At 45.9% G+C, this 27,539-nt stretch overlaps 1 protein-coding gene and 1 non-coding gene across 4 annotated transcripts in view; both read right to left on the reverse strand.

Annotated features, from left to right (window-relative positions):
• POU6F2 (POU class 6 homeobox 2) overlaps window positions 1-27,539 on the reverse strand; it is a 402,019-nt gene that overhangs the window by 262,583 nt on the left and 111,897 nt on the right. The window lies entirely within an intron of this gene.
• Window positions 26,113-26,184, reverse strand: TRNAI-GAU (transfer RNA isoleucine (anticodon GAU)). The gene has a single exon. It is a non-coding gene; the product is annotated as a tRNA-Ile (tRNA).

Genomic DNA, 27,539 nt, shown 5'->3' on the forward strand with positions numbered 1-27,539 from the left:
GTATAAGAGCAAGATGGACAGTCTGCCCACACATAAGACCCACTGCCTGGAACTTGCATCTTTCATGGCACCTGAGATGTATAGAACTAACTTTGGGGGAGTTTGTCTTCATTATTTTTCATATTGCTTAAAAAAAAGAAGAGAAAGCAGTTTACTACTCATTAAAAATCTTTATAGCTTATTTATATATTTATAATATTTCCTACCCCACCTTCCTGCCACTAAAGCACTTGGGAAGTTAAGACCATTCAATATAAAAGCAAGAACCTTCAAACCAATCCAAAAAACAAAGGAGAGCAATATTAAACTGGCAGGATCAAACAAAACTAGGCACTTCTGAATGGTCTCTGGAACGATACAGCGTTCTCCATACATCAGGAGACCAGGACCCTCTGTCATGTAGATATCTCCTTTTCCAACGATGGTGCAGGAATGCAGGGGGCAATCTTTTGCAGAATAAATTGACAGATTAAGAGCGCTCTGTTATACCTGTCTCAGTCTATTGAAGTAAATTCGCTTAGAAGGGTGTAACTCTGTTTAAGATTGCACTGGAAGTTAAGAAAAAGAAGAAGAGTTGGCTTTTATATGCTGACTTTCTCTACCACTTAAGGCAGAATCAAACCAGCTTACAATCACCTTCCCTTTTGACAATTGCTTGCAATCAGGGTTGCCAATTCAGGATTGGGAAATACCTGGAGATTTTGGGGGTGGAGCCTGGGGAGGGTGGGGTTTAGGGGGGGAAGGGTCTCAGTGGGGTATAATGCCCTAGAGTCCACCCTCCAAAGCAGCCATTTCCTGCAGGGGAACTGATCTCTTTCACCTGGAGATCAGTTGTAATTCTGGGGAATTTCCAGGCCCCACCTGGATATTGGCAACCCTACTTGGACTTGTCAGGCAACTTCCGATAATATATATAGGTGGGTTTATATAGTACTGGAATTTAACTTAATTGGAGTGAAAAAGGGAGCTCTAAAGTTCCAAATAAATTAATAAAGAGAAGACCAAAGTGAATGGGTAGGTTCAGAACGGAAGAGGTGCTCCTTTCATGACTTGGATCTCAAATTATTAAAGCTTTAAAACTTAATCCTAGCACTTAGAAATTGACCTGGAAACTACTGAGGGGTTGGATCCAGTGATCCATCAGTAGAAGGTGTTGATGGTCACCTTTACCACATCTACCACACTTCTTTACCACCCCTCCATCCAGCCAGCAGTCTAATCTGACCCAGGGACAGTTGATTCCTGGGTTGCAGGACATACATAGACTGAGAGCTGTGTGCGTTTGGGGAATGCACTGAGGAAGAGAAATTGTTCTCTTCACTAGCGTGGTGTAGTGGTTAAGAGCAGTGGTGTGAGAGATCCCCCTCTCTGAGTTTGCTTCTCCAAATCAGTTGCTCAGACGTTGATACAGAAACAATAGATTTATTGAAGCCTTCAGGAGATGAGACAGGCACAGGTAGAAAGTTGCAAGTGAGGGGCTATACGGGTTTACAGAATATATTGACTCCAGGGCACTGGGGCACTGGGGTTCACACTTATTGTTATGGGAAGTTACAAGCTTGGCATAATACAAAACATCAGACGAATCCCAGGAAGTCTGGTGCGGCTATCACACTTCCAAGGCCGCACCGGCCTGAGGGAGTACTGGCAGGAAGAACAGCGGGGGGGAAGATACATGGGCCATCAGGCCTGGCGCCTGAGACCAGAAGGTGTGAACTGCTTTTACGAGTTCACTGATAACACCGCAGGTGATGGAAAGCAGAGACACAAAGACAGAGACCCTCACATTCTGCCCCCCTTAAGGCCCCCCTCCGAGAGGACGAGGCTTATCGGGATAAGTGAGGTGGAATTCTCGGACCAAGCGAGGAGCTGCCATGTGGGGTGCGGCCACCCATTCGTCATGAGCGGAGCCAAGGTTTTTCCAGCGAACAAAGTAAAACAGTTTCCCTTTCTTCCATTTGGAATCTAAAACCTTGGATATTTCCAAATGGGTATCCCCTCCTACTACGGTAGGAATCTCATGAGCGGGAGGGGGGTGGAACTGGGGAGCTGCTACATAAGGTTTGAGGAGGCTTATATGGAAGACTGGATGAACTCCCTTGAGAGTCTTAGGGAGACTCAGTTCCACGGTAACCTCGTTGATTACTCTGGTAATGGGGAAAGGTCCTACATAACGGTCGCTCAGTTTTTTGCAGGGGCGAAGAGAGCGGAGGTTTTTGGTGGACAGATAGACTTGCTCCCCCACCTTGAGTTCCCATCCCGGAGACCGGTGTCTGTCTGCTTGTTCCTTGTACTTGCTTTTTGCCCTTTCCAGATTTTTGAGCAACCATGGCCAGGTGGATTTAACCACCTGAATCCACTCCTGAAGATCAGGGGTAGACTGGAGCTCTGGCGAGACGGGGGCAGAACCGAAAGGGCCAAAATCCGTCCCGTATATAACTTGGAAGGGACTAAAGCCGGTAGAGGAATGAGGCGCATTGTTGTACGCATATTCGGCAAATGGCAGCAGGTCGACCCAGTCGTCCTGGTGGAAATTTACATAGCAACGCAAATAACATTCTACTACCGCATTTACTCGTTCCGTTTGACCATCCGTTTGGGGGTGATAGGCGGAAGAAAGGCCCTGTTCCTCCACTCCCATTAACTTTAGGAAAGCCCGCCAGAATTTGGCAACAAACTGGACCCCCCGGTCGGAGAGGACCTTCCTCGGGATCGAGTGTAGCCTGAGGACGTGCGTGATGAACAGTTTAGCTAAGCCCTGGGCTGAAGGAAGACCTGCACATGGAACGAAATGAACCTGTTTGGAAAAGAGGTCTGTGATAACCCAGAGAACCGTTTTCCCCCGACTTGGAGGTAGGTCGGTGATAAAATCCATGGCGATGACTTCCCAGGGACGGGAGGGGTTCTCAAGCGGTTTGAGAAGCCCCGGGGGTTTTCCCATCCGTTTCTTGGCTGTGGCGCAGGTGGGGCAGCTGCGCACATACAACTCTACATCAGATCTCATACCGGGCCACCAGAATTGCCTTCGAACCAGGTGAAGCGTTTTTATGAAACCAAAATGACCCGCTAGCCTGGCCCCATGTACAAGTCCCAATACTTCTTTGCGAAGGGAAGATGGGACATATAGTTTCCCCCCTTGCACCCACCAAGTGTTGGTTCGTTCCAAGCCAGTGGGGAGGAGATGGTGCTCCTCCTCCTGTAAGGAGGCGTCCCGGAGTCGCTGTTGGAATGCTTCCGGGATACCTTTGAGCGTAGGGGGGGTCTCCGGTTGGCGGGCTTGGGATCGGGTGGTGACGGCCAAGCCAGGGACTTCCCCTCGCTGTTCGGGAGTGAACAGGGAGTCGACGGGGCGATCGAAATCGTTGCGATACTGGGGAAGTCGTGACAAAGCATCAGCTAGGGCATTTTCTTTGCCAGGGACATGTTTGAGGGTGAACCGGAATTTTGCAAAAAATTGGGCCCACCGAATTTGTTTGGCATTGAGTTTTCTAGCTCCCTTGAGAGCCTCAAGATTCTTGTGATCTGTGCACACTTCGAACGGCAGCTCGGCCCCCTCTAAGAAGTGTCTCCATATGGTAAGGGCATGTTTGACCGCTGCTGCCTCCTTCTCCCAAATGGCCCAGTTGATTTCGGACTGGGAAAACTTCTTGGAGAAGTAGGCGCATGGCCTCAACCGTCCCCCCTCATCCCTCTGCAATAGGGCCCCGCCCATGGCTACATCCGAGGCATCCACCTGCACCACGAAGGGCTTGGTGCAATCCGGGTGAGCCAAAACGGGTTCGGATGAAAAAAGTAGCTTTAAACGTTCAAAAGCTTGCTGGCACTGGGGAGACCATTGCAGACGGGCTGAGGGGAGTGCGGCGCTAGCCCCCCTGTCCTTGGTACGCAACAGGGCAGTGAGGGGAAGCGCAACTTGGGCAAAGTTGGGAATGAAATTCCGGTAAAAGTTGGCAAACCCCAAAAACTGTTGAAGTTGGCGGCGGGTAGTGGGGGTTTCCCAGTCCCGCACCGCCTGGACCTTGGCGGGGTCCATTTCCAACCCTTGGTGGGAAATCACATACCCCAGAAATGTAATAGAAGGTTGGTGGAATTCACACTTGGACACCTTAGCATACAGTTTGTGCTCCCGCAGCCGCTGGAGCACTTCTCGCACTAGGCGCACATGTTCTTCCATGGTCTCAGAGTAAATAAGAATGTCATCGAGAAATACCACCACCCCCCGAAACAGTAAATCATGCAAAACTTCATTAATTAATTGCATAAAGACACTCGGAGCCCCCGAAAGTCCGAACGGCATGACCAGGTACTCAAACATCCCAAAACAACTGGAAAAGGCCGTTTTGGGTTCGTCTCCTTCTTTGATGCGAATGCGGTGGTAGGCTTCTACCAAGTCCAGTTTGGTGAAGATTCGGCCCTCCTTTAATTGTGCTAGAAGGTCAGGAATAAGAGGGAGGGGGTAAGCATTAGACTGGGTGACTGCGTTCAGTCTGCGAAAGTCAATACACAGTCTTAAATCTCCCGTCTTTTTCTTTACAAAGAAAGCTGGGGCTGAATAAGGAGCCTTGGAGGGGCGTATGAAACCCCTCGCCAGATTGACATCCAGATAGTCTCGCAATACAGTCTTTTCACTAGGGCTCATGGGGTAAACCTTTCCCTTAGACAGTTTGCCTTCCCCTACAATCTCGATGGCACAGTCCGTTTCTCTGTGGGGAGGCAGTTCGTCGCACTCTCTAACATCGAAAACATCAGTAAACTGCGAGTACTCAGAGGGTAATTGAGGAGAGACTGGGGCGGGGGACCCTACCAGTGCGGCGGCTGGAGTTCTGAGTACCCGTTCCTTGTCATGCAACCCACAGGGGTTTTCGGGGAAGGAAAGCACCCGTTTAACCCAACCAATGGAGGGATTGTGTCCCCTTAACCAGTTCATCCCTAACACCACAGGGGTTACAATAGGGGCGATGGTGAAATACAACCGTTCCCAATGTTCCCCCACGGACATAATCACGGCTGCAGTCCTGTGGGTCACAGGGCCCCGTTTAAAGTCACTCCCGTCCATTTGGGAAAAACGGAGGGGTCCCGGAAGCCGCTTGCGCCGGACACCCAACTTCTTGGCAGTTTCCTCATTTATCATGGTGCGGGCACACCCCGAGTCGACCAACGCGGGGACCTCTAACGGGGGACCCCCTTTGGGTAGGGACAGATGAACACGCACAAATACATTGTCCTCTTGGGCGCTTACCATCGGTGGAGCTCCTTGCACAACGATAGGGACGGTCTGCTGCGGAGCCCCCTCTACAGCAGACCGACGGCGTTTTTTGCCGGCTGTTCCCACTCTTCCTCCTCGCTGGAAGAGGGGGACGGGGTGGTGGCTTCCGGGGAGCCGTCCGAATCAAAGACGGTATTTGTAATCCGGGACCCCGATGGGACCGTAGAGTCGGATGCCCCATCCTGGGGGCGCGCGTGGAGAGCGGAGGGTGCGCCGGAGCGCCGGCTCAGTGGTCCACTTCTGCGGCGAGGCTGGCTGTCGGCGGCCGGTTTCGTCGGCTCGGCCTGGGTTTGGCGGGGGGGGGTCGGACGGCCTGAGCGAGAGGGGCATTGCGATGCAAAGTGACCCTTTCCCCCGCAGATCAGGCAGACGCCGGCCTCGAACCGCTTGCGGCGTTCCGCGGCCGAGAGACCCCCGCCACCCCCTTGCCGGAGTTCCCGGCCACGGTCACCTCGGGGCCTGGGGTCTCGCCCAAGCCGTTGCTTGGACAAGTTCAGGAGTTGTTTGCGATTCTCGATGTCAGCAGCATGGCGAACCCAACCTTCCACATCCGGGGGGTTCCCTTGCATGAAGGCCCAATGTTGGAGGTCTGGGTTGAGACCCTCCCTGAAACATTGTACCAAGGTAGCTTCACTCCAGTCCAGAATTCGGCTAGCCAGTGACTGGAACTCACTTGCATACTGCGCCACCGACTTAGTCCCTTGGCGCAGTTGCATCAGGGAGGCTTTAGCCCGCTCACCCAGAGTCGGGTCCTCAAAACGGTTTCGGAGTGCTACCATGAACTCGTCCAGGGTTCGCAGCACCGGCGAGCGGAGTTCATACTGCAACACCATCCAGGCAGCCGCCTCCCCTTGCAGTAAGGAAGCCACGTACTGCACCCGGGACTCCTCAGAAACGAAGGTTCGGCCTTGTTCCCGCATAAAAATGTCTACTTGGACCATAAAAAAGGTCAACTGGTCTCCCGACCCGTCATACGTGACTTTCAGGTCCCGACGGGCCGGGGGGGCAGGGGTTGCGGGCGGAACTACCGGCGCCCCGTCTGGGGGAGCACCGGCTGGAGGTTGCAACTTCAGCGCATCTAGGGTCGTGGCCATCTCACCCATTACGCGTTGCATGATCTCCATCTGCTCCTGCATAGCCCGGCGGTCTTCCTGCCACTGCTTTCGTTCTTCCTCCATGAGGGCCTCTTTGCGGGCCGGGTCCCCTTCGAGTCCCGTGCTGGGGAAGGCCAACCGGCGATCCTTCGCCGCAGTCCGCGAGAGCGACCAGCCCTTGGGAGAGTCCAGCCAATAAGTAAGCCCCCGGGGACGTCCGTCCCGATCTTGGTCGGGGGCGCGACCCTTCGGTTTCTTTGGCTTGGCTCCCTCCTCCTTCGGGTCCGGCTTCTCCGGCTCGTCCGGTTCCTTGGGGGCATCGGGGTTAGGGGTGGTGTCCTCGTCGGCTGACATTCTGTCCAAAGCGGTACAGCTGCAGTCCGAGAGGCAAGGACTTGCAACTTAATGTGAGAGATCCCCCTCTCTGAGTTTGCTTCTCCAAATCAGTTGCTCAGACGTTGATACAGAAACAATAGATTTATTGAAGCCTTCAGGAGATGAGACAGGCACAGGTAGAAAGTTGCAAGTGAGGGGCTATACGGGTTTACAGAATATATTGACTCCAGGGCACTGGGGCACTGGGGTTCACACTTATTGTTATGGGAAGTTACAAGCTTGGCATAATACAAAACATCAGACGAATCCCAGGAAGTCTGGTGCGGCTATCACACTTCCAAGGCCGCACCGGCCTGAGGGAGTACTGGCAGGAAGAACAGCGGGGGGGAAGATACATGGGCCATCAGGCCTGGCGCCTGAGACCAGAAGGTGTGAACTGCTTTTACGAGTTCACTGATAACACCGCAGGTGATGGAAAGCAGAGACACAAAGACAGAGACCCTCACAAGTGGACTCTAATCTGGAGAACTGGGTTTGATTCCCCACTCCTCCACATGAGCAGCAGACTCTTATCTGGTGAACTGAGATGGTTTCCCCACTCCTCCACATGAAGCCTGCTGGGTGACCTTGGGCTAGTCACAGTTCTCTCCGAACTCTCTCAGCCCCATCCACCTCACAAGGTGCCTGTTGTGGGGAGAGGAGGGGAAGGAGATTGTAAGCTGGTTTGATTCGCCTTAAAAGGTAGAGAAAGTCAGCATATAAAAACCAACTCTCTTTCTCCTTCTTAGATCACCACAGTTCTGCTGATATACGATGCAGGAAAGGTGATTAATCCATGTGGGTCTCCATGACCCCACGGAAAAACCTTTCTAGAGTTGAGAAGGACTGTTAGCCAGATGCCCCTTGGGTTCTTCTGAAGCGTCCTGTGCTCCAATGTGATGGAGGGAAGATATGATTGGCTCTTTGATTTGGAGAAGAAAGAAGTGGTTGCCAGGAAACACATCAGCAAGTGCCACGGATCCCCTGTTGCAGATCACCTCTCTATCTGATCAACAATTGTCTTAAAACTACAGGAAAATCAGAAGTGTGAGTGACTCATATTTCCAGTTTTTCGCTATATGTGGCCTGTTCCAAGGAAGGAGCTTGCGCTCTCCCACTCCACGGGCACAACTATCTGTTTCCAGTGACAAAATACACACTGAAAAGAAAGCAATGAATAATGATGTATTACAACCAATCCTAAAAGGGAGGTATGAGTTTTCATCTAATGAAGGAATGCCAATGAGGGAACATGCACTGAAACCTCACAGGAATGTAGAAACACGAATGAAAAACACAGTTTACTGAGTTTTCCTCTCTAATGCTCATGCCAGAAAATATAAATGTATAGCGCCTGCTTTCCTGCACATGGGCATACACATAGGCGCGCACACCCACATGCACACTCACTGTGGATTTTTAAACACAATTATACCCATCAAAGCCCACTGTCTTTAACAGTGACATATAAGAATATCAAATAAAACAGGTGAAATAATAATAAGCCAACAACGTTTACAAAAATTAATGTTGTACAATTCATTATTTAGCTTCAGCTTCCCTGAAATGGATCAGAATCCCTATACTGCTTCAAAATGTACAATTTCAAGATTCAAGCGTGGTGGAATCTCATCCTATCAGTAAATTTTAAAGAGACACTCCATCAACTTCCATAGGGCTTGAGAATCTCTGTCACTCCCCTCTCATCCTGCCTAGCCCTAAACTTTCTGGATCTCCCCGTTTTTGCAACCTGGGCTTTGTAGCGACACACAAAGGCAGTGCGACATTTCCCCACACTCTTCCAGAGGCTACGTGGTAACTGTTTTTGCCCCAAAAGAAACACAAAGGACACCCTCCTCTTGAGCATATTTCTCACTTCCCAGGATCTTCCTCGCTGCATTCATTATGCATGCAACCATATTTGTTCACACCCTGTCCAAAGGGAGAATGTGGCTGGCCTTTAGATGTATGGATTGTATTCGATACAGGCATTATACAGTGGAAAGGAAAGACACAGGATCCTTTGCCTTGCATGGAAAAGCTGTTAATGAGAGGTACTGAAGTGGTAGCTGTCACTTTACATTGGATCAGGGCACTCCGTACAATGTATGGGAAATTAAGAGCTCCCAGTGGCAATGGATCCCATTTCAGTCATTAGTTACTAGGGAGTGACAGAGACCATTCAGAAGACCAGACCCCTGTGAGGTTTTCCCATCCTCGGGGGATGCACTGCTAATGCTGTTTTATGCCCCACTTCCTTATGATGTGTAGTGAGCACAAACGAAGGGTTCCATTTATTTATATATCTGGATGCTATATTTGCGGGGGGGAGGGGGGGGCGGAGAACAGGCAGACAGACAAAACCTCCAAAACATTAAACCGATAACCAGGCTAGCAAACAATGACCCATTTGGCACAGATATATAGGTATTAAAGCGCTTGTCTATCTATATCTGTGTAGAGTGGGTGTGCGGAGCAACACAGAAGTGTATTAGAATACAATGAATACCAAACAGGAAGTTTTTCATCCTCTCGCGTTCTCCTTTGAAGAAGCTTCCATTGAGAATGAATTTGAAAAGCGAAAGCCCCAGTAAGCCATACTTCATCATCAGAAGCATGAAATATATATTTCTATATATGTTTAACAAGAAGTTTCTGAATAGCGGCTTCAGTCCTTCTTTTTCCAAAGCGAACAAATCAGACAGAAGGACAGAAGGTTACGGATTAGTCCTGGTCACTGCTCAAAGAGTGTGGGCTATAAATAATAAAAGAGGAAAGGGTGAAAGATGCTCAAATATAACTTGGGGCCCAGAACAGAATTATAAAAAAGACAACAGATCTAATTTTCAGCTTTAAAATACCAAGGACTTTAGAACCAGAATTCATACCCACAAAATATATATATATAAATTTAAAAATGCAACATGCAAACAACAAAATAGACTACTAAAACTGTGTTGAGAATACAGTATGGCAATGACAATCTTTCAGCTTTCACTGCGATAGAAATGGAACTGAAATGTATGATAAAAGAAGGGGAAACAAGGGTTATTGTGGGCTACAAATATGGTTGCTGGCTATCCTTTATTTTAAGGAACATTCTTTGTTCAAGAGGACTGCAAGAAGAAGAAGAAGAAGAGGAAGAAGAGGAAGAGAAGGAAAAGGAGGAGGAGGAGGAGGAGTTGGTTTTTATATGCTGACTTTCTTTACCACTTAAGGGAGAATCAAACCGGATTACAATTTCCTTCCCTTCCTCTCCCCACAACAGACACCCTGTGAAGCGCCAACAAAAATTATCAATACTGCTGTATGCAGATTATATGGTTTTAATATCTATAACTAGAGTTGGCTTTAAAAGGCTTCTTAACAGCCTGGATGGGTACGGTGAAGAAGAAAAACTCTCAATTAACTACACAAAAACTAAAATAATGGTTTTCAGGAAAAGACCAAAACCCCTGGTGTATACAAGGCATCTCGACTGAGCAATGTAAAACCTTTAAATACCTGGGCATAGCCTTTAGCGAAACCTTGAACTGGAATGCCCACCTCTAAAGTACTCAGCCTTAAAGACTATAGGAGCTATCAGGAGATTTTATTATGCCAGGGGAGGATTTCTTATGGATCTGGCATTTAAACCTTACACCAGCAAAGTCATCCCTCACCTAAGGTATGCTGAAGTTTGAGGGTGGGAAGAAAAAATCTTATCCAACCTGGAAACTACTCAAAATATGTTCCTGCGGCACATTTTGGCATTGCCAAAAGGAACACCATTGGCCTTGATGAGGGCAGAACTTGGTCTTCCTTCAATTAAAGCCCAGGCCCAGTTTATCATATTAAAGCCCCTGAAAAAAGTATAACTTAAATAACATCAATTAACTCAGTAAACATAGTTTTCAGTTATTGCAAAACAAGGTTTCCGAGTGTCCAGATTTCCTTGAAAGTATTACTTCCCGCTTTACCATCCCAGATGACATGCTCCAGCCCACAGGGAATAATTTAGACCTATGGAAATGGATTTACAAGGAAGGTGCTCTCATTGATAGCTATCTAATTGCTCAAACAAAATCAGTGCTGTGGTATAAAATGATTTTAAAAAGATCATCTCAGATCTTCTCATCTGGTAGATATAACAATTTATAGTCTCAGAGCAGCTCTCACATCACTGCGATTTCAAACTATGCCCACAGATCATAGTTCTGTGGGCATAGTTGAACCTGGGCTCAACGTATCTGTATATGCGGCAGCTCAGTGGAAGATGTACTGCCATTACATCCAGGCCTGCCCTCTCTGTATCGAGCCTCGGAATAAGTTCCTGGCAAATATTCTTTCCACTTTCCACTTATTATCTGATGCCGACAGCCTAATTTTCTTGCTTTCCGATATTGACCCTTTTGTTTCCTAGAAAATGGCACTTTATGGCCTTTCCTCAAATGAGGAAAGGAGCCAAATTGGTGTATTTTAATCTTACAATTTTTAATGGTTTTATATACACATTTAAATAGTTGTAATATTGTCTTGATTGTAAAGGCCTACGGCCATGCACAATAAACATGACTGCCTGACTGCCACCCTGTGAGGCAGGTGGGGCTGAGAGAGCTCTAAGAGAGCTGTGACTAGCCCAAGGTAACCCAGCTGGCTTCGTGTGTAGGAGAGGGGGAAACAAATCCAGTTCACCAGATTAGCCTCCGCCACTCATGTAGAGGAGTGGGGGCATCAAACCCGGTTCCCCAGATCAGAGTTCACAGCTCCAAACCACCGCTCTTAACCAATGCACCACACTGTCTCTGAGAAAGAGAGGGGGAATAAAAAGAAAGGAAGGAAAGCCTGAAGTGGGAGGGGGAGGGAGAAAGAGATTGGGAAACAAAAAAGAAAGGAAAGCCCAAGGGTGGGGAGAAAGAGACTGGGGAATAAAGAGCAATGAAGGGAATGGCACTGAAGTCCCTCCCCTCCCCAAACCTCACCCTTCTTAGGCTCCACCAAAAAAAAAACCTCCCGCTGGTGGCAAAGAGGGACCTGCCTGGCAACCCTAGAAGTAAATGTGATTAGATCTGCCCAAGGGAGAATTCTGCAGTTCAAGAAATCAAACTTCCAACAGGCTTTGGCTGGACCGTTTCTCTCCCAGACATAAATCTGCAGAAAATGAGAGTCCTAATAATCCTAATTGCTAAAGGGTTCTTTTTTAATGAGAGCATGATTAGGAACCAAGGAAATAATAAATGGGTCTAGGAATCACTATAACTTCAAAAGTGTTGGCTTATCGCTAGATCAAGCAGACCCTTACACGCACTGCAAGAATGCAAAAACCACTCCCTTGTTATCTGTTCTGCAGTTATGAGATTATATAAGAAGTTCATCCAGCATTTTCCCCCCTCCTCTGAATGGCAGCAGCTCTCCAGGGTCTCTGGCAGAGGTCTTTCCCCGTCCTGCTACCTAATTGGCAGGAGGACAGGCCAGAGGGATGGAGAAGGCAATCCAAGGCCTCCTCATTAGATTGGTGGCCACCCTGACAGGGAGATGCTCAGCTGAAAGAAAAACCAATACCGATGTCTTATTAATGTTGACGTAGCAAGTCGCAAGTGTGCCAAAATCGGAGCGTGCAAAAATGCACTTTGCTTCCAAAGGGATCTTAAAGCCGTTTCTTTATCAGCCTGTACTGAGATACGGTCTTTGGGTTTGTGACAATTTATCTATTTCACAGAGAAGGGTTCCACGGATTTAATATTTTGTTTATTGTACATTCCCACACCTTATTTATTATAGGGAATGCAAGCCCTGCATCGGAGTACAGGATGATTAATTTCCTGATGCGTGTTTTTATGGTGCCACCATAATATCTGAGGCTTTCATAAAAATGAATAACTCAGCTCACCGGTAAAGCCAAAATGATATTATAAAGATCTGTTGACGTACATTTGATGTACAAACTACCACATAAAAAAAGAGAAAACAGTGTTCGCAACGGTCCAAGAGAATGTGATTTTAACGGAAAAAACTACACTCTTGTTGTCGAAGGCTTTCACGGTCAGAGTTCATCGGTTCTTGTAGGCTATCCGGGCAGTGTGACCGTGGTCTTGGTATTTTCTTTCCTGGCGAAACTGTTTAAGAAGAGCTTTAAAGGGTTCTGTTAATTTCACATGCATTTTTGTTGTAATCTTACAACAACCTGGTAGTGTAGGCCAATATTATTATTTCACTATTGAGAGGAGGAGCAGAGATTGAGGATGGACTGCTTAGGTGCACAGATTATGAGAGAGCCAGAGTGATGTAACAGTTAATGCATCGGATGAGGAGCCGGGAGATCCAAGTTGCATCCCGGTTCTGCTGTAGGAATTTGCTAGATGCCCTTGGGCTAGTCACCTAGTTGGCTAAATTGCCTACTAGGGTAAAATCAAATGCAGAATAGGAGAGAGCTGATTTAAGTACAGTTGCTCAAACATCCCCCGATTCGGCACGCACCGTTTGCCGGTTGTGAACAGAGACTTAATTTCTCAACTATAAATTTGATATTTGGTCGATCTGTTTGTGGGCATTTGGCAGGTTGTTTCACCACACTATATTCACAGCTAGCCATGTGGTGCTGCACAATTAGCTTTTCACGTATGTGCATCCTCACACAGCCCAACTCGGTTGTACTACCCCCCCATCCTTGCTTCATAACTGCTCCACTCACCAGCAACTGTTTAAGTAGACAATCAGATCACTCACAAATCACATAAATCAGTCATCAATAAATGCTGTGTTTCAATAAAATCCTACCTTTTCAGTGTTCATCTAAGTAGTCCTTAATGACACTAATGGCCTCTTTGCATATGCACACTTTTGAGAAAACCAGATCCAAAGTGGTTCGACAGGTGTTGGGGACTGCTCACATCTTGATCTTATTGCCACTTTCAAACATGGCAAGTTTGAAAGTGAAATGTGTTTCTGGTGTAATTCGCAGCTTCTCACTTTGTATTGTTAATTGGGGAGAAAAGCAGGGTATAAATATCTAAATAATATTTTACCGCTCGCAGTCTTGAGGAGCTATCCCATGCCTCATTTCAGTGTCCAAGATATAAGACTGAATGTAACAGATTTTTATGGACCATATGATCCCGTTTCCCAGAAAGGTCAGAGTAGGATAAACAAGTTTGCTGTTAGGAGAGCCAGCATGGTGTAGCGGTTAAGAGTGGTGGTTTGGAGCGGTAGACTCTAAACTGGAGAACCGGATTTGATTCCCCACTCCTCCACATGAGCGGTGGACTCTAATCTGGTGAGGCGGGTTGGTTTCCCCACTCCTACACATGAAGCCAACTTGGTGACCTTGGGTTAGTCACAGCTCTCTTAGAGCTCTCTCAGCCCTACCTACGTCACAGGGGATCTGTTGTGGGGAGGGGAAGGAAAGGTTTGATTCTTCCTTAAGTGGTAGAGAAAGTCGGCATATAAAAAACAACTCTTCTTCTTCTAGTTATATTATAAAAAGACAGAGACAAATTCATTACTTTCCAAATGGCAAGATTTGCTGCTGCCATCATGAAGCATGAAAAGATGGTGGGGCATGTTGACCATCATATGTGTGATTCCAAACCGAAGAGGTTGAGCTGAAAAATGCTAAAATTACAAATATATAAATTTTAATAAGGAGCACATTCAAGTTAAAAACATAAGGCCTCTAGCATAGGCGAGACGTTCACATTCAATGTATACAAACATTAACACCTGCGATGTACAATCTTACATTGACCAAAGTAGGATCCAAAAAAGAACTAGATGCGTTTTGGCCTAAGAAGGCCTTTCTCAGTGGTGAGTAATATAGTTATAATTTAGCACACATCCGGATAATATAATTATATCATAAAGAACAGTAAAAAATGTATAAAAGCCCTTCTAGTATAGTGAAGCTCCCTGTAAGTTTATTTATTTCATATATACTAGAACGTGGCTTCTATGTCTCACCTTCTGTTGCATGCCGGGCTCTTAAGGATGTGTATACATCAAGCAGTGTAATAGGTCAAGTGTCTGACCCATGACTGCTTCACTCTGGGTCACTTGTTATCTTTTATTTGTCTCTGGGTTGTACATTCTTTCCTCCTTATTATTAGATATGTATTTTAATGACAAATTTGTATTTGCATTTTAATAGTCTATGGAAAATGTCCAATTTAAAAAAATTATGTTAAATTATGTAACTATTTTAATTTTATTGTGGTGGGATTTCCACCTTCTTCTGTATTGTTGCTATGTTTTTTTTGGTGGGGGGGTTGTTAATGGAATAAAGACTGGAAGATGAAATGTCTACAGAAATAAATAAGATGACAAAGGAGAGGTTCAAATCCATAGCTACCTGAATTGTAGCTCAATCTTGGAAATATTACACCATGCCAGTTCTGGAATTGTGTGGGTGGGTGGAAATCTCACTGGAATTTTTTACCTTAGAGGGAAAGCGGTGCTTTCTCCTAAGTAACTATTTAAATTATAACACCCCAACACCAGAGCTGCAAACCCGTCTGCAGTAGCCTCGGCATTCCTCGAAGTTGCGCTTCCCATGCTGTCCCTCGCGGGGCAACATTTTATGAATGCTTCCAACTTACAGAGTACATGAAGGTGAAAGAGCACAGCATCTGCCGAACTTGTTCAAACAAGCTCCCTCTGCTATCCATCAAACCAGAGATATGCTGAAAGATCCGTCATCAGGTCTCCAGCATTTTATTTGATTATTTTTGTAAACAGCAGCTGTGCTGTGAAAAGGAAGGGGGGCTAACCCCAGCCTGTTTTTGTAAATAGTCCACACACACACCCCACACATAGCGCTAATAGTTGAGATTTCAAGGGAACCCTACTGGTTGCCTTTCATCTTGTTTGGCCCCAGCCCTGACATGAATTCTCCATCATTAATCCAACAGCAAACTGTCCATCCAATGATATGCTGAAAGAGATTGCTCTGGGATTCAGATCTCTGAGTTTCAGGGGTGTCCTGTCATATTTGTCATACCTCAGATCTGGCGTGATGGTGATGTTGTGCAGTGGTAAAGTGCTTGAACTGTGAGCCCTCGCTTTAAATCTTAGCTCAGAAGTGAACTCACAAGAGGAGAGTTAGGAGAGCCACGGCATCATAGCCCATCTCCACACTATGAGGAGGAAATTTGTAAATATTACTGTGATAAGGTATATGAAACACAATGGGTTGGATCCTACCTGCTCTTCTGCTGATGAAGAAAGTAACCAGAGGCCCTTTTTTGACCCCTGAAAAGGCTACACTGGTGATTGTGGGGACCTCCTCCATCACAGATGAAAACCACATGGGATGGGGGCTCCAGTGAGTAGGGGAATTGGATATCAATTTACAGGAACAGTGATAGGATCCAACCCTTTGAGAGTCCGGGCATTTTTAAAGCAGAAGTTACGTGTTCAAGTGGATACCCAGTCCTAATTGTGGAGCACTTAGTGAACACACACTGGACACACAATAGTTACACAATGAACCACAAGTAGTTAAACTGAGATCAGAAGCCACTGAAAGTTTGAATCCTAGAAGCGATGTGCACGAGGTAGCTCAAACGCACAAAGAGACCCAGAAGCATTTTTATTTGTGACCAGTTCCCAGTGACTTAAATTGAATTTGTTTCCAGTTTGGTGTAGTGGTTAAGGCGTTGGACTAGGATCTGGGAAACCCAGGTTCAAATCCCCACTTGCGCTGTGGAAACCTGCTGGGTGACCTTGGGCCAGTCACATACTCTTAGCCTCGACCCTGGCAAGTATTTCGATGGAAGACCTCCAAGGAATACCAGGGGTGTGATGTGGAGGCAGGCAATGGCAACCCACCTCCGAATGTCTCTTGCCTTGAAAGCCCCAACGAAGTCGCCATAAGTCAGCTGTGACTTGATAGCAAAAAAAAAAAAAATGTTGAAGCTGACTTTGTGGTCACTACCCACAGTGCACAAGATTCTGCCAAATATTTTTTTCCAACACTGGTGTTTTTTCCTGCACAGGAGTCGTAAAGAGGCAGCATCACGAAAAACTAATTTCCCCTAATCCCGCAGGAGTAATATTTTTTTTCTAGAATCCCTCCTCTCTTCCTATTATTTAAAAACACTTTTGTCTGGCAAAATTACAGCTTGAAAATGGACGCACAAGCAGGTTACAATTTCTTTACGTATGCCCTACTTGAAGAAGGAGGAGTTGGTTTTTATATGCCAACTTTCTCTACCACTTAAGGGAGACTCAAACCGGCTTACAATCACCTTTTCTTCCCCGCCCCACAACAGACAACCTCTGAGGTAGGTGGGGCTGAGAGAGCTCTAAGAGAGCTGTAACTTGCCCAAGGTCACCCAGCTGGCTTCATGTGTAGGAGTGGGGAAACCAAACCGGTTCACCAGATTAGAGTCCGCCGCTCATGTGGAGGAGTGGGGAATCAAACCAGGTTCTCCAGTTTACAGTCCACCGCTCCAAACCACCGCTCTTAACCCCTACACCACGCTGGCCTCTCTTAAAGGTGTTAAGGGCAAAGATTATTGTTACCTCAGTGAACTTTAGGATCTATTCATACATTGTCCAGAACTGTCTTAGGATCACTTCTGCATGGATGGATCCCAAGGCAACCGATATCAGGAATACTAATGGAAACTTCCTCCACCGGCATCATTAGACCCCAGAGACCTGGGCCAAGTTGGGAAGTGGCCATGTCATTCATCCAACCAATACGTGTCCGACGGATGTTACAAGAGCGACATTAATCCAGACATATAACAGTGACCCTCACGCCGCTCTGGAACTATAATGAAGTAATGTCGCGCAGCAATATGTGTGAGGGTGTGTGTTAGACAGGGATTACAAAATTTGAAACTAAATGTTTCTGGCTTTCTCTCCTGACAAGTATGAAATTGTACAAATGTCAGTACACGTCGCTGTAAATAAAGAAAACTCAATAAAGGTCAGTCCAGAGAAAACTGAAAATTCTCTTTCCCTGGGAGGGCAGCAAATGATCTTCCCTCCTCCTTTAAGTCCTTGCACTGTTCGGCTTCTGCTTGTAACTTGCCTGATGGCTTCCTTCCCAGTTTCTTAGGGCCCAGCTGGCTCAGTCTTGGTTACTAATCGTCATTCAAAGACAGGCTTTCCACCCTAGGTGTTATATCCCTTATTCTCACATCTAGAACAGTTGCCTAAAGGCCAAGCTAGATGAGTTAGTGGGGTTTTCTGCATTTTTTAAAAAAGTTAAAAGCTGCACATGAGTGGCATATTGGATCAGGGCACTGGGGGTGGTGGGGTAAACTCTTACAACACAAGTATCCATCCCCCCCCCCTTCCACGGCTTCAATCCTCCAGCTCTTTTTATTATTTTGTCCGGTTTATTATTTTCTCTCTCTCCCCCCCCCCCAAAAAAAGCATCTGTTCCTCAACAGAAATGGCTAACGTATGTCACTTTTTCCGAGCAACATAGGAAGTCTTTGCCCTGGCTTCTTTGCACATCACCATGGGCCCAACTCCACAGGAAGAACTAGATGGCATTTGTTGGCTCCTCAAACTTCTAGCATTACGAGATGACTCGGATTGCCAGGTCCTTCTTCACCACCGGAAGGTTTTGGGGGTGGAGCCTGAGGAGGGCGGGGTTTGGGGAGGGGAGGGACTTCAATGCCATAGAGCCCAATTGCCAAAGTGGCCATTTTCTCCAGGTGAACTGATCTCTATCGGCTGGAGATCAGTTGTAACAGCAGGAGATATCCAGCTAGTACCTGAAGGTTGGCAACCCTACGGATGACTGCAAGAAGAAGACACATTCCAGCAACTACCATATTGCTAAAATAATACACTGACGTCTGTGGGCAGAGCCACACATTTCATGCAAATATATGTAATGTACCTTGAAGACTGTTACTACCAGAAAACAGTTTCAGGTGGGTAGCCATGTTAATCTGCAGTAGAAGAGAAAGATTTGAGTCCCGTAGCATCTTAAAAGTCTATAAGATTTCCAGGGTATAAACTTCCCAAAGCTCAAAGGGAGCTTTGACTCTCAGAACCACTTACCCTGGAAACGCTGTTGGTCTTTAAGGTGCTACTGGACTAGAATCTTGCTAAATTAGAATCAGCTGCTTTTGCTGGGCTAGTTTGGAGTCCAGAAGTGGAAGAGAAGGGGTGCTTAACCCTTTGTTCAGCCCCTGGTTTTCTGTCACAACTCCTCCCCGAGTAGGGTTGCCAGGTCCCTCTTTGCTACTGGTGGAAGGTTTTTGAGGCAGAGCCTGAGGAGGGTGGGGTTTCAATTCCATAGAGTCCAGTTGCCAAAGTGGCCATTTTCTCCAGGTGAACTGATCTCTATCGGCTGGAGATCAGTTGTAATAGCAGGAGATCTCCAGCTAGTACCTGGAGGTTGACAATCCTATCTCCCAGGTTGTTTTTCTTCCCCGACCCAGGAGTTCCAGGTGTCTCTCTGCTTCAAACTGTCCTTCCAAGAAGCTGTGTTTCCCTAAGAAAACCAGGTACTGGAGTTTTGTACTTCGAACCTGAATTTCAGGAGCATCATCTCCACGAATGCTTGGAATATTCAGCGACTGCATAAAATAATAGTACCAGTTTACCCAAACAAAATGATCAGCTTTACGTACTCTTAGCAAGACGAGCCCTGCCCTGCATTGTATTCCAACTATGCAATATGGAATAAATATTTAAAATTAAATCAGGGACCATGTAATCAAAACAAATTACTCAGACGTAAAGGCGCTGGGTGAGAATGGCTTCAATGATGGCCAGATGGGACATGTTGGTGAAATATTTATAGGTAATACATTTTGATCACTGGCTTATGACCATAATTAAGAACATAAGAATTGCCTTGTTATAGCAGACTAAGGGTCTTTTAGTCAAGCAATAGTGACCCATCAAATACTTCTGAAAAAAAACAGGGGGTGCAAAAAAAGGGGGGGGAGGGAAACAAGTTAGTTTTCTTTCACAGGATTCTCAAGCCATGGGTAAATGTGTGCTTGGGGAAGTCTTTTCGTTTTCTAGCTGAGGTAGGGTTGCCAACTGAGGGTTGGGAAACACCTCCTGGTGATCTCCTGTAGTTACAACTGATCTTCAGACAACAGTGATCAGTTCCTAGAGTTGCCAGGTCCCTTTTTGCCACCGGCGGGAGGTTTTTGGGGTGGAGCCTGAGGAGGGCAGGGTTTGGGGGGGGAGGGACTTCAATGCCATAGAATCCAATTGCCAAAGCAGCCATTTTCTCCAGGTGAACTTATCTCTATTGGCTGGAGATCAGTTGTAATAGCAGGAGATCTCCAGCTAGTACTTGGAGGTTGGCAACCCTACATATATGTAAAATAAAGACACAATACTGTATTCAGGAAACACGGAATAGTCTATACTAAGTCCAAAAATTGAAGGATAAAAAACAACAGCATCTTAACCTACAGCAGCTATATGGTGACTGATTTTTGACCCTATATGTTTGGATTTTACATGGCCTCCCTGTGGCGGTATACAGTTCTGCTTCCTGATTTTATACCTCGGTACTGAATATAATTACGTGACATTTCTCCACTATTATTTGGGGAAGCGGGTGTAATTGCTATACCCAATCAACCAACTCCAACCTCTTTAAAATGCAAGGATGCTTTCAGTTTGAAGCATCTTGTTTTAACAGGACACCCTCACACTTAGCTTTCAAAACGTAGAATGGCTAACACATTATGCCAGTTGGGAAAAGAAGAAGAAAAGCCCTATTAGAATAATGTCTCCCTAAAGAGGTTTTAAGGCTAACCTGTCCACTGGCCCATGAAGGTTAAATGCTAAATTCGTACAGACAATACTCATTCTAACCCTTTAAGACAGACAGATGAGCACTAGAATCTCTTCCCATTACTAGGAGTAACTGCTAAATATCAAAGAGCTTGACTGCTATCAAAACTACTACTGCTGAGTAGCTTAGTATGTGAATTCTGAACACGGAGGTTTATTTGCATTGTTTTGAAAGGCTTGTAGTATTTGAATCATTGTTCATATGCTTGTATGTGAGAGTATGGATGCACACGTGTGCACAATTTATTGCACATGCCTTGCTGTTTGAAAAGCAGGTTGGCACACTGGCCAACACTGCCTTCTGTCAGCTGCATTTTATTTGTCAAGTCTCACCTTTATTTCTTTTTTCATTAGAAAATTTATTAAAAATAAATAACACATGTAAATTCCCAACAGATATCTCATTCTATAGAAAAATGCACTAATGAACCCAAGCCATATAGCTGCATAAAGTTCAACCAAAGGTGCCTGATGTGGGGAGAGGAAGGGAAGGTGAATTGTAAGTTGGTTTGAAACTCCTTTCAGTAGAGAAAATTGGGGTATTAAACCAATTCTTCTTCTTCTTGGTCCTTGGATAGGCTGTGAGCCTTGGCTGATTTCCCATCATGCCAAACCTTTGATGGCCGCCCTACATGAGGATGGAAGCACCTGGCTGGCTTTTGCTGGACTAGGTCTGATCCAGCCGGACTCTTCTAGTGAAAAAGGCATGGTTGGCTTTTTAAAAACTAAAAGCCATAAACGGAGACAGTACTTGACATAGGTTTGCCAGGTCCCTTCTCTCCTCCGGCGGGAGGCTTTTTTCTGTAAATGTGCGTGCGCGTGCCGACACACACGCATCACTTCCGGTTTAGAACCAGAAGTGCCTCTTCTCAAGGGGCCTTTACCTCTTAGTTTGAGTGGTATAGGGCCGCTTTACCACTCAAACTAAGAGGTATAAGGCCCTCGCGAGGCGGAACTCCCGGTTCTAAACCGGAAGTGACGCACGCGCATTGGCGCGCGTGTGCATATTTGCCTGCCGACCCTCAGGTGGTTGGTGGGCAGAGGGCTAAATGGCCGGGGGTTTGCCTGCCACCAGCGGGCACCTGGCAACCCTAACTTCACATGGACTCAAAGATCAAGTTTAATTCGGCTCGTGCAGGACATAATGATTTCCTTTTCTTTCCCTTTATAAATATTGTCCGCTGGCAGCAGCATAAAATGCATAGATCAACTCTGACCAGATCAGCTGTGCCTGTTCTTAATTGATGCAAAAGCAAGACGTATTGCAAGTGGGAAAAGGGAAACAGCTTCATAAGCTGTACCATCGCTTCGGGTACGCATTTTCCCCCCAGTGCAGAAACCCGCTGGGTCTCTAATGCTTTCTTCACCCTCTTGTGTTTGCTCAAAGACTTTCAAACACAATATAAATCTCACCGTCAAACCACACAATTATTTTTCACTGATCCATCGAGAATGCCACAAGCCAGAAACATTGGAACACTGTCAGTCTTGTACAATAATCTAAGTGTTCATTCAAGCACACGCAGGAAACGCTATGTAAATTACAACTAACTTCTTATCTCGCACGCTTTTTATGGATGACTCCATCGCCTTAATATTCCTCAGGCATCACATTCGTTCCTCTTACTAACTCGTCTTAGCTCACCAGAGTAGGATCAGCTGTAAGAACGACAAGTGGTACATGTTTCCCGAACTCCTTTACTTAAAAGGGCAATAATCCTAAAGAGAGATCCTGGCTTTTACTTGTACAATAAGAAGTAATCAAAAGCAGCGCTGTGGTGTCCCACAACGACTGACAGGCCGGGATTTCCAGGGAGCTGCTCCTGCATTTAACTATATATTGAAGATTTTCTTCTGAAGCTGATTGGAAAGCCCTTCCATCAAATATTGGAGAGAAGTGAACATAACAACATAACAACATAAGAAAAGCCATGCTGGATCAGACCAAGGCCCATCAAGTCCAGCAGTCTGTTCACACAGTGGCCAACCAGGTGCCTCTAGGAAGACCACAAACAAGACAACTGCAGCTGCATTGTCCTGCCTGTGTTCCACAGCGCCTAATATAATAGGCATGCCCCTCTGATCCTGGAGAGAATAGGTACGCATCATGACAAGCATCCATTTTTACTAGTCTAGTAGCCATTAATACCCCTCTCCTCCGTGAACACGTCCACTCCCCTCTTCAAGCCTTCCAAGTTGGCAGCCATCATCACATCCTGGGGCAGGGAGTTCCCCAATTTAACTATGCATTGTGTGAAGAAATACTTCCTGTTATCAGTTTTGAATCTCTCACCCTCCAGCTTCAGCAGATGACGCCGCATTCTAGTATTATGAAAGAAGGAGAAAAGCTTCTCCCTGTCCACTCTCTCCATACCATGCATAATTTTAGAGGCCTCTATCATGTCTCCCCTTAGCCGCCTTCTTTCCAAGTTAAACAGCCCTAAGTGTGCCCAGAGAACCAGAAACTTTCTGAATATTAAGGTGGAAACGCCATTATAAACACTTTTGCCCAGATTCTAGATTAGCTTCTAGCACGAAGCATGGCAATGGCTTGTACTTAAAAGAAAGCCAGAAGAATTTTTATAGACTTATTGCACAATCCTATCCATGTCTACTCAGAAGTAAGCCCCACTGTTTCCAATGGGACTTATTCCCAAATACAAATACGTGCACAGGATTGTGGCCTAAATCGCATGTCTTTCAAAAACATCTCTTCAATAAATACTTGTTTGTTAAATATCCAATTGCACCAGTATAAATTTATCATAAACTGTACTGTATTACCATGCTAGACCTTAATGAATATTTGCCATTGTCATTTGCATCTGTAAAATTTCCAATATTGTCATTCGGATTTCAAAGGCAACGTTTCAAACTTAAAATCTAAATTTGTATTTCAATGTAAAGTTTTGCCTACAAAATTCAGACATTTGGACTGTTTGGCATCATTTAACCATTTTGATTTGGACTGATCAAATATAAAGCTATAAGCTGCTAGCAGGCAAATAGTAAATATTGTCGTATAGTAAATATTAAATGCCAGTGCATGCTAACTACTATACTATAGTCAAACACTAAATACCAGTTCATACCAACTATCAGAAACTGTCAAATATGAAATACCACTCTACGTAAATTATCAAAGGATTTCAAATAGTGACATCAAATATCACCAAGCGTCACATAGAATCATAGAGTTGGAAGGGACCACCACGGTCATCGAGTCCAACCCCCTGCACAATGCAGGAAATTCACAACTACCTCCCCCCCACACACCCCTAGTGACCCCTACTCCACACCCAGAAGATGGCAAAAATATCATCACAAGATGTGATACATACTAAATTATCTAGCTGGTCCCCAGCACAGTTTCTGTCATGGCTGGTTTCATATTGTACTACAAAACCAGAAGCCCAAAGAAAAGTGTTGACCAATAGAAATACTAGCCGTAGAGGGTCCATTGCCAGGGGAGGCAACATGGTAGCCCCTCAAGGGATTGTCTTTAAGTTTTTTTTTAAGAATCAATAAGAAGCCCCATGGTGCAGAGTGGTAAACTGAAGTACTGCAGTCAAAAGCTCTGCTCACGACCTGAGTTCGATCCCAATGGAAGCCAGGTTCAGGTAGCTGGCTCAAGGTTGACTCAGCCTTCCATCCTTCCGAGGTCGGTAAAAAAAAGCTTGCTGGGGATAAAGTGTAGATGACTGGGGAAGGCAATGGCAAACCACCCTGTATACCGAGTCTACCTAGTAAACACCATGATGTGACATCACCCCATGGGTCAGTAATGACCTGGTGCTTGCACAGGGGACTACCTTTACCTTTAAGAATCAAGAGTAAGATTTTCATCTGCATGTTTTGTTAGAATACTGCAAGTAGTGTCTAATGTATCATGCTATTTTTATCAATGTTTCCATTAGCACATCGTTTCTTTACTCAAGAGTCTTCAAAGGAATTTGTTGGCTATGGAGTTAGAGCATTTGGGAGAAAAGATGAAAGTCTAACAATGCAATTCTAAACAGGTGCCAACCTTAGAAGTACATCCCACTGAGTTCAATAGTCCTTAATCCCAGATAAGTGTGCACAGGATTGCAGTCTAAGAATTCAATTTTAAGCATGTTTACTTGGAAGTCAATTCCACTGAAATCAGTAGGACTTAAAGTAATCCAATTGGTTCCAACCAGATGTTTGCAGCACCTGAAGAACTGTACACACAGGCTGAGTCAGATCTCTGATGATAGTACTGAACGTCTGTTTCTGATAAAGAGACAAAGGGAAGAATACGTGGCTCCTTCTCTTCCCTCATGAACCCATGACTATCGTTTTCACCAAAGACCTCCCTTGACCTAAACATGCATATATGAACATACATGAACACTTGAAGCTGCCTTATACTGAATCAGACCCTTACATCGCATTCCTGAGCCTCCAGGGCGAAAGCCCTTAGGATGCCAGGAAGGTGCCGTGCCATCCTCCAGGCCCCCCGCGCTGGCATCTGGGCAGCTAACACCGGCGTTAATGGCCCAAACGCCAATGGGAAGACCTGGATGCTGGTTGTGGGGTGCTGCCATGGCAGTGCCAGCCGGGGACACTGACGGAGCCTTCTGCTGGCGTCCGAATGCCGTCAAAGGCCGTGCAGGTGTCCCGGGAGGCGTTCCCGGCTGTTATGGCGTCCTGGAAGGCTTTTCTGGGTCATTATGGCACTGGGCTGGGGGTGAGATATTTTTGGCGAGATATGCCACCTTTTAGGTGTATGTCCCATGCAACCCTATGAGGGTTGCACAAATTTTTTGCGCCGGGAGGCGGTTTCGGCGGGGCTTTGGAAGCAGCGTAGCCGCATTGCCTCCTAAGCCCAGCACAGGCATTCCTCTCAGGAATGCACTGTGAGTCCATCAAAGTCAGTATTGTCTACTCAGACCAGAAGCAGCTCTCCACGGTCTCAGGCAGAGGTCTTTCACATCACCTAATTTCCTAGTTCCTTTAACTGGAGATGCCGGGGATTGAACCTGGGACCTTCTGCATGCCAAGCAGATGCTCTACCACTGAGCCACAGCCCCTCCCCTAATACACTTTTGCTAGAATGGTCCAAGAACTATGGGAGCAGCCAAGAGATTTGCAGTCAGAACTATACTCACTGTGATCTGACTGGAACTTGGAAATGATGTAAATTTTCCAAATCTGAACAGAACTACTTCTGACAGTTGGGAGCTGCAGAAGCTTTCACACCGGATAATTATTCTGGAGATACAGCAAGTGGTGGGAGAAACTTGAACAACGAAGGGACAGTGTGATTCAGTATCACCAGTCAGTGATATGCTAGAGACACTGACTGTCCAACCACAAGACAGTCCAACCACAAGACCCTATCCAACCACAAGACCAAATACAGTCATCTTGGGGAGGGAAGGCAGCATGGTATAGCCCGATCTCGTCAGATCTCAGAAGCTAATATAAATTATAGTACCAAGTGCAAATTAGTGCTACACATGAAGCTGCCTTATACAAAATCAGACCCTTGGTCCATCAAAGTCAGTATTGTCTACTCAGACCTGCAGCGGCTCTCCAGGGTCTCAGGTAGAGGTCTTCCACATTATCTACTTGGCTAGTCCCTTTAACTGGAGATGCCAGGGATTGAACCTGGGACCTTCTGCATATCAAGCAGATGCTCTACCACTGAGCCACAGCCCCTCCCCACAGCCACAGCTAAGCAGGGTCAGCCCTGGTTAGTATTTGGATGGGGGACCACCAAGGAAGTCCAGGGTCACTATGCAGAGGCAGGCACAGGCAAACCACCTCTGTTAGTCCCTTGCCTTTAAAACCTCAGGGGGTCTCCATGAGTAGGCTGTAGCTTGACAGCACTTTACACACACATAAGGCAAAGCAGCTGGGTACGGACAGAAGCATAGAAGCTATTCTCACCCATCGCCACCACCACCATAGGCAGTCAGCATCAGGCAGTCTGCTTACACTGCAGGGGATGGAGCAAACCATTTCAATGGGATCCACTGGTCAACAGGAAAGCAGGGGAAGGAACAGAGGCATGGGAGTAGGAGATAAAGGTACAAAGGAGAAAGTCTGCCCTCCCCTGCGATATGCAGGCAGCACCAGTCGGTCCACATGCCCTGCGGGGGACAGAAGAATACACTCAGCTTTCTATTAGTGGTATCTGTTTGACTCTGTTGTTGTTGGTTTTTAATACAGCTGGAAACCTCTTCCAGCATGTGACAGAAAAGCATTATATGTATATTTCAATATAAAGAAATAAATTAGAGGTCGGGGTTTGGGGAGGGGAAGGCCATAGAGTCCAATTGCCAAAGCGGCCATTTTCCCCAGGGGAACTGATCTCTATGATGGTCAATGCCTCGGGTTGTCTGGGCACAGAAGTAGCACATGAAGTTGAAAGACGTGCATCTCACTTTAAACTGAAAATATATCAGCAATGCAAGAGAATGGTTGGGGTCGGTTCAAGCCGCTCATGGCCATTACGAGCATGGGAAACCTGATTTTCAAGCATGTTGTCTGCCAGGTTCGTTGCACAGCTAAAGGCTTGACCCCTCCCATATCCCTCTAGCTCTTTAAAACAGCACAATCTTCTAGAAAGGCAGGGATTGGATACCAGCACAATATCAACCACTTTGTACAGGCTGAGCAAACTACACGTAGCATAATAGAGGAATGGGCCTCTTTTGTGGTCCAAAAGAAAAAAAAATATGAGAAAGCATAAGTTATTTTAGTTATCTAAGAAACTAAAAAGGTACTTAGCAAGAAAAATGGTAATGATGAGAAATTGCAGGTATTTTATTTCATAGGCATACATTATTAATTTAAAAGCCAGTTCAATAATTTCAGTAACTGTGCCAGGTCAGAACGACAGCTCCACCTCAAAAAGGTAAAAAACACACAAGATGAAAGCCATGGAATTGGATAAGTGTAACATCTTTTTGTTTGGCATGTTTTGAACCTGATTGAGAAGGATATTTTGTGTTAGGCCATTTATGAGTGGGAAATTTTGTCTTGGATTTTAGAGGATGTGAATTAATCTA

This window comes from Euleptes europaea, chromosome 11, assembly GCF_029931775.1.
Source record: "Euleptes europaea isolate rEulEur1 chromosome 11, rEulEur1.hap1, whole genome shotgun sequence".
NCBI lineage: Eukaryota > Metazoa > Chordata > Lepidosauria > Squamata > Sphaerodactylidae > Euleptes > Euleptes europaea.